The sequence below is a fragment of the Panthera uncia genome (assembly GCF_023721935.1).
Source record: "Panthera uncia isolate 11264 chromosome A1 unlocalized genomic scaffold, Puncia_PCG_1.0 HiC_scaffold_16, whole genome shotgun sequence".
Classification (NCBI taxonomy): domain Eukaryota; kingdom Metazoa; phylum Chordata; class Mammalia; order Carnivora; family Felidae; genus Panthera; species Panthera uncia.
Window position 1 is genome coordinate 2,362,654 of NW_026057576.1, and position 8,255 is coordinate 2,370,908.

Consider the following 8,255-nt stretch of genomic DNA (forward strand, 5'->3'; position numbering starts at 1 on the left):
TAGGTCACATCCCAATGATGTTTACTGAGGAAAAGTGAACTCTGGAGAGCCACGGTTTGGGGCTCTGGGTGAGTCGCTGGTAACCATCCCACTCGAAATCCACGTAATCGGATACATACTTAAGACGGACAGACCAAAGTGCCACATCATCATCCAAGTCCACTGGAAGGACGCAAAGTAAAATGAATAACTGAGTGCATGAATAAGTACAATTCAGCTACGATTAAAGAAATGCTCAGAGATTAAGAAGGAGCACAGCGAGCTGAATCTCTTTTTCACGTGAAGAAGTAACTCCGAGTACAGCATTCTCTCCATTGGGGGTATACTCAGAAATACTAAGGACCTTCTGCTGTTTTGCTGTGTACTGAAACAAATCGTGCCACATTAGAATAAACAATTCCCTTACATTAAATATATTACATGAAAAAAATAAACAATTCCCAAATACGGCTGATTAAAATCGCGTGTGATCACATTACAGCACGAAAACATGACTTTACTTCCTTTGCCCTCAAGGAGCTCACGTGTACTGCGAATAATAATGCTCCCCCCCCCAGCATTTACTGTCTGTGGTGATGTCGTGTGCTGAGCGTGGCTCTAGTTTTCACTTTTCTTTGAACCCACGCTGTGTAACTATTCTTGAGTCTCGTGCACAAGCTGATATCAACTGTGCTTCTTCTGGGTTTGACCAGTTTATGACCGAGACTTGCTCTCCTCCCCTCTCCGATTTCTACAAGAATTGCACTGATGCTGGGAGAGGATTTCTGACCATAGGGACTTCCCGAATCTCCTCCAGAGAACACCACGTGAGTGTTGCCGGCGACCACGCCGAAGACCGGCTCAGCTTAATAGCAGCTACTCTGCCACAGCGACAGGGGCTTTGTCGAATTGCAGAAGCTATCTAGAAGGTACTTAAAGATGGTGTACATTCCACCTCTTTGAAAGGTCAGCTTGGGAAACCTGTCTAGAGAGACAGTAAGGATAAACGTATCCTCCCAGCTCTGTAATATCGAGAAGCCAGCATGGTTCTCTAGAGGTAAGTTTACATACCAGCATAATTCATGAAATTAATGTGCCGGGAGGTTCATAAAGGGTACAGTTTTACTGCTGTGTGTGTGTCTCCTTAGAAAATTTTGGGATGTTACTATTATTTTTTAAATTAATTTATTTAAATTCAAGTGAGTTAACATACAGTGTAGTCTTGGCTTCAGGAGTAGAACCCGGTGATTCATCTCTTACACACGACACCCAGTGCTCATCCCAACACGTGTCCTCCTTAGTGCCCATCACCCTTTTAGCCCGGCCCCCCACCCACCTCCCCTCCAGCAACCCCTCAGTTTGTTCTCTGTATTTAAGAGTCTCTTATGGTTTGTCCCCCTCTCTGTTTTCTATTTGTTTGTGTGTTTTTTTGTTTTTTGTTTTGATTTTGCATTTCTTCCCGTCAGTAACCCGGTGGAAAAATGCTGTCTGAGGTGAATGTTTCATAAGTGCTGTAAACCCACCTTTATGAAGATCTCAGGTGATTCACCAATAACCTGAAATCAGCCTGAATCTGCGTGCATTCAAGCATTCTTGTAAGCGGAGACTAACAAGCGTGAGTCAGTTGTTGGAGACTGTGCTGTGTAGCCTGGCAAATAAGCTCCCATTTGTTTTCATGTCCTTCATACAGAGGGACTGCAGACAAGCCAGGTCTCAGAAGAACAGAGGAGAACCCTCCTCCCTTCCCCGTGGGCGGTTGTGCCCAACGGGTGTGGCTTCACAGATGTCCCGCTGAGTCGGGTACCCTAGTTTACCCTACGCCACGGACCTGGTAAACGTTGGGATAGTGGATGTGTCACACCCTCGAAAACTACAAAACATCATGACATATAAGGTAGAATCCTTATCGTAATAATCCTGTCATCTTCAGAAATAAAATGTGAAACTTCTACTTGTGGATACTGTGCAGTCAGCTGAGGCCGGCCAGTAACTCTACTGTAACGACTAGGAAAAACCAGAGAAATTACACAAATGAGATCTGGAAAGGCGCCCCTGGGTTGTGGAAGAAATGAGTAGTAGATGAACTAAGATCACAGAGAGAGAGAAATTGTTTGCAGGTAAGCTGCAGACGCACAGATGTTTTTGGCCCTGGTGACATTTATTGATTCTGGGCACAGGTTGAGGATCAGGCGTGGCTCGGGCAGAGGGTGCTTGTAAAGGTTAAGAGAAACCAACAAAGCTCTAACCAACTGGGGGCCTAGTGTGAAAATATTACAAACTTGAGGGGCTTCACCCTCAAAGCTGGTTTTCTCCACAAGACGTTTGCTGAGTTCTCAGGGTTCATAGGATGCGGGGAAGTGAAGCTGAAAGTTTCTAAGGGGCAAATGAAACCTCCCACAGGCTTATGTTCTTAAAAAGCAAGATGCCTCTGGGGGATCGGGCCCGCTTCAAGCACATGGCTGTTTCCTCCTGGCCTTAAGGCATTTGCCAGATTTTGGGATTCCTGGGTTAAGCGTCGGACTTCAGCTCAGGTCATGATCTCACGGTTCGTGAGTTAGGGCCCCACTTCGGGCTCTGTGTTGACAGTTCGGAGCCTGGAGCCTGTTTCCGATTCGGTGTTTCCCTCTCTCTCTGCACCCCTCCCCCCCAAATAAACATTAAAAAAAAAGACTTTTGCCAGATTTTGAAGCTTTGTAAGGGTGAGGAACCTGGAAAGTTGGTTTGAAAATGTCTGACCTCTTCTAGAGTTGAGGAAACAGACACCCCCTGGGCTCTCCATCAGAAGTAGGGAGGGCTATACTCAAGGAACTGGGTGAACCAAAGATCTGTAGAGTCTTACTAAAACTGCAACCCAACCCCAGCCCAGTTCAATTATTGATTGGATTCACATGATCAGCCACTCATATCTAAGAAGAAAAGGGACACGCTCTCTAGTGGAATATAGCATCAGCAGGAACTTACATATTTCTAAATAGCTGCCATACAATCAATAATATCTAGACATGCATGGATATAAATTAATATAGGCTGTACAAAAGTAAACATTTTCTAGATGTTTTCTCCCACTCTAAAGAGATTTTGATGTAAATGGAAAAGCAGCTATTTATTTATTTTTAAGTCAGTTTTTTTTTTAAGTTTATTTATTTTGAGAGAGACAGAGCGAGTGAGGGAGGAGCAGAGAGAGGGAGAGAGAGAGAGAGAGAGAGAGAATCCCAAACAGGCTCTGAGCACAGAGTCAGACTTGGGGCTCAAACTCATGAAACTGTGAGATCATGAACTGAGCTGAAACCAAGAGTCAGCTTCTTAACTGACTGAGCCACCCAGGTGCCCCAGAAAAGCAACTCTTTAATAAAAGTATGACGTTGATGTTAGTAGGTAGATAATTGGAATGAGATGCCTATTCTTTTTCACTCATCCTTTACCTCATTTGATATATGACTTCCAGAAATGTCAGTCACACCTCTGATATTATTTTATGCTTCTTAATGTAACTTACATTTTATACTTTTTCTGTTCTTCCTATGTCTTATGTTTTTAGGTACTTATTAAATATTAGAAACTTGGCAATTAAAAAGCATCGAACTATAAGAAACGAAGTAGATAGATGTTCCGTTAAATTTAGCATTCTTATTAATGATAACCAAAGGCAGAGTTAGGAAAAAAAATGGAGAAGAGAATATAGACAGATAACTCAGTGGGAATCTGGTTACAAATTAATCTTAAACTGCAAAGAATTAGGAGTGGAGAACGCAGACTTTTGCGTTGGAAGGTCCGTGTTAGGATCCTGCTTCATCGCTGTTCAGCTGTGTGACTTCAGGCAAGTGTCTTAACCCCTCTAAGTCTTAGTTTCTTCAACCCTAACAAGCGGAGGTAATAATGTCGAATTTGTAGTGTAATGAAGTTTTAAATGAAATAGGGCAAGTGAAATTCTTGGCGTGTATTGAGTGATAACTATTATTGTTGCTGTTGTTACTTTTACCCCATCCATATTCTAAAAGTGGGGGTGGGGGGAAGTAGAGAAAGAGGCAAGAAAAAGAGTTAAAATGAGTTATGCTGGAGTGACCAAAAGGAAAGTGGAGAGGCATGGGAATGGAGAGGCAAACAAGGAGGGGAGGTTACGGTAGGAAGTTGGGCAGCTTTGCAGGCCATGAGAATGAACTCGGAGCGGAAGGTGGGACATTTTGAACCGGCGATGTGATCTAATATTGGGACAATTACAAGTGAAGAAAGTCCTAGGACTTTGCCGGTCACATTTTATGATAGGAGAAATCAGGAGAGGCAGAAAGGTAAAAGGAACCGGGAAAGTGCTGAACACTGCTAAGGACACACAAGAATTATCCTGAAAGAGACGGAAAGGAGCAGCATCTGGAGATTGACTCTATTACATTTTCAGAGATGTGTTATTTCACGAACCTGGGTCGTGTGCAGAAAAGTCTTCCCTGATCACATTTTCTGCAGCTCCTCCCAAGACCAGGTGCTGTACTTCCATTCCTTCCAAAGAGGAATATGTAATTACGTAAAAAAGTTAAGCCGTGCTTATGTTTTTGTAAAGAAACGCTACATTCGTGTGGTTCAAGATGGTAAGAAAGTGTATGCAGTGAAAATTCTCCCTCCTATTCATTGTCCCCTAGGTATATGATTTTCAGCAGACAAGCAAAGCTATTGTCTTTGTTTCTTCTATGTATTTCTAGAGATATTATTTACATGTATTAATATAAAGGTTTTCCTTTAGGACATAAATGATGCCATAACACATATACTGTTCTGGACTGTGTTTTTCTCTTCAACAGTATTCTTTGGAGTTTAGTCCATGGTAGTATACAAAAACCTTCCCTATTTTTTTTTTTCCTTTACCAAGCTGCTTGAGATTCTATTTTATGGAATTATTTTTGAAAAAAAAATTTTTTGATGTTTATTTATTTTTGACAGAGACAGAGACAGAGACAGAGCATGAGCGGGGGAAGGGCAGAAAGAGAGGGAGACACAGAATCGGAAGCAGGCTCCAGGCTCTGAGCTGTCAGCACAGAGCCCAACGCAGGGCTCGAACTCACAGACTGAGAGATCATGACCTGAGCCGAAGTCGGACGCTCAACCGACTGAACCACCCAAGCGCCCCTATGGAATTATTTTAATTCGTGTAACCAGTCATTCATTTTTTAAACTTTATTTATTTTGAGAGAGAGAGTGTGCACGCATGCTTATGAGTCGGGGAGAGAGTGGCGCAGAGCCCCACGTGGGGCTCAGTCTCACGTACCCTGAGATCATGACCTGAGCCAAAACCAAGAATCAGACACCCAACTGACTGAGACACCCAGATGCCCCATAACCTGTTCCTGATGGACACATGAACTGTTTCCAGTCTTTTGCGACTACAAAGAGCGCTACAGTGAGGAATCTTCTGCACACAGGATTTTGTACATGTGTATATAGATACTGAAGATAAATTTCCAGAAGAGAGATTGTTGAGTCAAAGGATCTGTGCAGTTGTGATATACAAGTAGATATTATCAAAGGTGCCCTTCCTCAAGGCTGTGACAACTTCATCTCCACAGTGATATATGAGAGCATCTGAATTCCCCAAACTCTTAACACAGTATTTTATATCATTTTTTAAATAGTTGTCGAATTATAGCAAAAATGGTATATCTGCAGTTTTATTTTACATTTCTTTTATTATAAATGGAATTGAAACTATTTACTAATGTTTAAGAAGCATTTGTATTTTCTGTAAACTATTCTATCGTATTTTTCTTTTGTCCCCCCACACTTTAAATATGTCATTCCACTCTCCTCTTGCTTGCATGGTTTCTGAGGAAAAGTCCAATGTGATTCTTTTCTTTGTTCCTCTATAGGGAGGATTCCCCGCCCCCCCTCTGGTCTTTTTCGAGATTTTCTCTTTGTCTTTGTCTACACTGTGGACATGGATATATGTTGAGCGTGAGGTACGCTGTACATTGTTTTGGGTTTGTCCTACTTACTGTTCTCTGACCTTCCTAGATCCGTGGCTTAGAGTCTGTCATTAATTTTGGAAATTTCTTAAATGTTATCTCTTCAAATATTTCTTCTGTGTTTCTCTCTTTTTTCTCCTTCTAGTATTCCCATTACATGTGGGATACTTCCCTTGTCGTTTTCCCACAGTTCCTGGATATTCTGTTCCGTTGTTTTCTTTCTTTTATCTCCGCGTTTCAGTTTGAGAAGTTGCTATTGACATGTATTCTGAGCTCACTGGCTCCTTCCCTGACTGTGTTCAGTGCCCTGCTGAACCCATCAAAGGCCCCCTTCATTTCCGTCGCAGTGTTTCGGATTTCTCGCACTTCCCGTAGACTCTTCCCTTTACCTTTCTCTTTTCTGCTGTCATCACCTATTGGTTCTTGCATGTTATCCACTTTTTCCATTAGAGAGCTTAACCCATTAATGATGTTTTTTTCAAAAAAATGTGTAACGTTTATTTGTGAGAGACAGAGCACAAGCGAGGGAGGGGCAGAGGGAGAGGGAGACACAGAATCCAAAGCAGGCTCCGGGCTCTGAGCTGTCAGCACAGAGGCCAGTGTGGGGCTCAAACCCACGAACCTGTGAAGATCACGACTTGAGCCAAAGACGGATGCTTAACTGACTGAACCACCAGGCGCCCCTAGTGATGGTTGTTTCAAATTCCGGGTGTGATAATTCCAAAACTTCTAACTCTTACTTTGTCTTTGTACACTGTGCTTTTTTTTTTTTTTTTTTTTAACCTTTTAACCTTTTTGTGGAAGGCTGGATATGATGTATTGGGTAAAAATTACTTAGGTAGACAAGCCTTTTGTGTGAGATTTTATATTTATCTGGCTAAGAGTTAGGCTGTTTTTACTGTTTGCAGTTGCTGTGGGGTCAGGGACTAAAATTTCTTCCGGTGTCTTTTTCATCTCCCTTGTTTTATCTGGGAGGCTTCGTAAATAAGGTCTGAGTCTTGCAGTTCTTGTGGCTCTAATAATCCCTGTATTATGCTGGAGCCCTCTGGATGTTGTGGTAAGAGGTAGAGGCAGGGGAAGTGTTCTCTAGTCCTATGACGAGGTCTCAGTCTTTTAGGAATCCCGAACTGGGTATTTCCTTTTCCCCACAGTGAGGTCTAGAGGGGGCTGGAGGGAATGATGACTTCCCCGTCTTTACATGTCAGACTAGAAAACAGAAGTCCTATTTTTCTTATTGATTTATAGGAGCTCTTTATATATTAGGGAAATGAGTTCTTTATCTTGATATGAGATGGACATTTTTTCCATTTTGTCATTTATCTTCTGAATTTGTGTTTTCCCTCCCTGCAGTTAAACATTGTTTTGTCTGTGGTAGAATTTGTCATCATTCCCTTTCGGGCATTTGGATTCTGTGATACAATTAGTAAGAACTTCACTACTGAGATGATAAAGGAATTCTTCCATTGTTTCTTTTACTATTTGTTATGGTTTTATTTTTTAATATTGAAATATTTGCTCCATTTAGGTTTTATCCTCACGTAAAGTGTGAGGAATAGATATTACTTATTTTTTCCCAGCTGTCTATTCAGTTGTTTCAAAACCATTTGCTCAATAGTTCATTCCCCACCTCCCCCGATTGCTTATCATGTATTAAATTATACTATGTATTCAGGTCTATTTCTGTGATTTCTATTCGGTGTCATTGCTTTATCTATATGACAACACTACTCTGTTTTGAGTGTTATAGCTTTAAAATATTTAAAAATATTGTATGGCTAGTTACCTTCTTATTTTTCTTGTCAATTTCAAACATTTTTTGGTCAATTTAAAATGAATTTTCGATATTAACTTTAGCATCCGAGTTTCTAATTAAAAAACATATTGGTTTTTTTTTTTGTGTGTTCATGTTAAGTTTTTAGATTAATTTAGGAATGATTATGTATGTATGAAATTGAGTTTTTTCAATCTGAGAACACTACATGCCTTTCTATTTGTTTAGTTCTTCTTTTGTGTCCCTAGAGAGCTTTAAATGTGTTTCTTCATGTAGACCTTGCACATTTTTGTTAATTGTATTCCTGGAAATTTATCTTTCTTGTTCCCCCCGTATTGTAACTACGGCCTTTATTCCTTCATTATGTCTTTTAACTAGTTGTTCTTGTATACATATAAGCAATTTCCTTCTGTGTAAATTTCTTTTTTATATTTATATTTATTTAATGCAAATATGCCATTTATAAAAATTTATAATATATGTATATATGTGCATATATGTATATGCTAATATATGCTTATTATATGCACAGTATAGTATGCATATAGTATATGCTT

The 8,255-nt window shown here is 40.6% G+C and overlaps 1 protein-coding gene across 12 annotated transcripts in view; it reads left to right on the forward strand.

The window, feature by feature from the left end:
* The window catches only part of FGF9 (fibroblast growth factor 9), a 211,428-nt gene that overhangs the window by 166,535 nt on the left and 36,638 nt on the right, over positions 1-8,255 (forward strand). For 6 of the 12 annotated variants that reach the window (XR_007461195.1, XR_007461184.1, XR_007461191.1 and 3 more), the window contains one exon: positions 4-321. The exons of 3 other annotated variants lie outside the window; for them this stretch is intronic. The gene's annotated coding sequence lies outside the window, so the exon portion shown is untranslated. Of the gene's footprint in view, positions 1-3; positions 8,249-8,255 lie in introns of those variants that run through there. 3 more of the 12 variants (XR_007461183.1, XR_007461180.1, XR_007461181.1) reach the window with 3 other exon arrangements.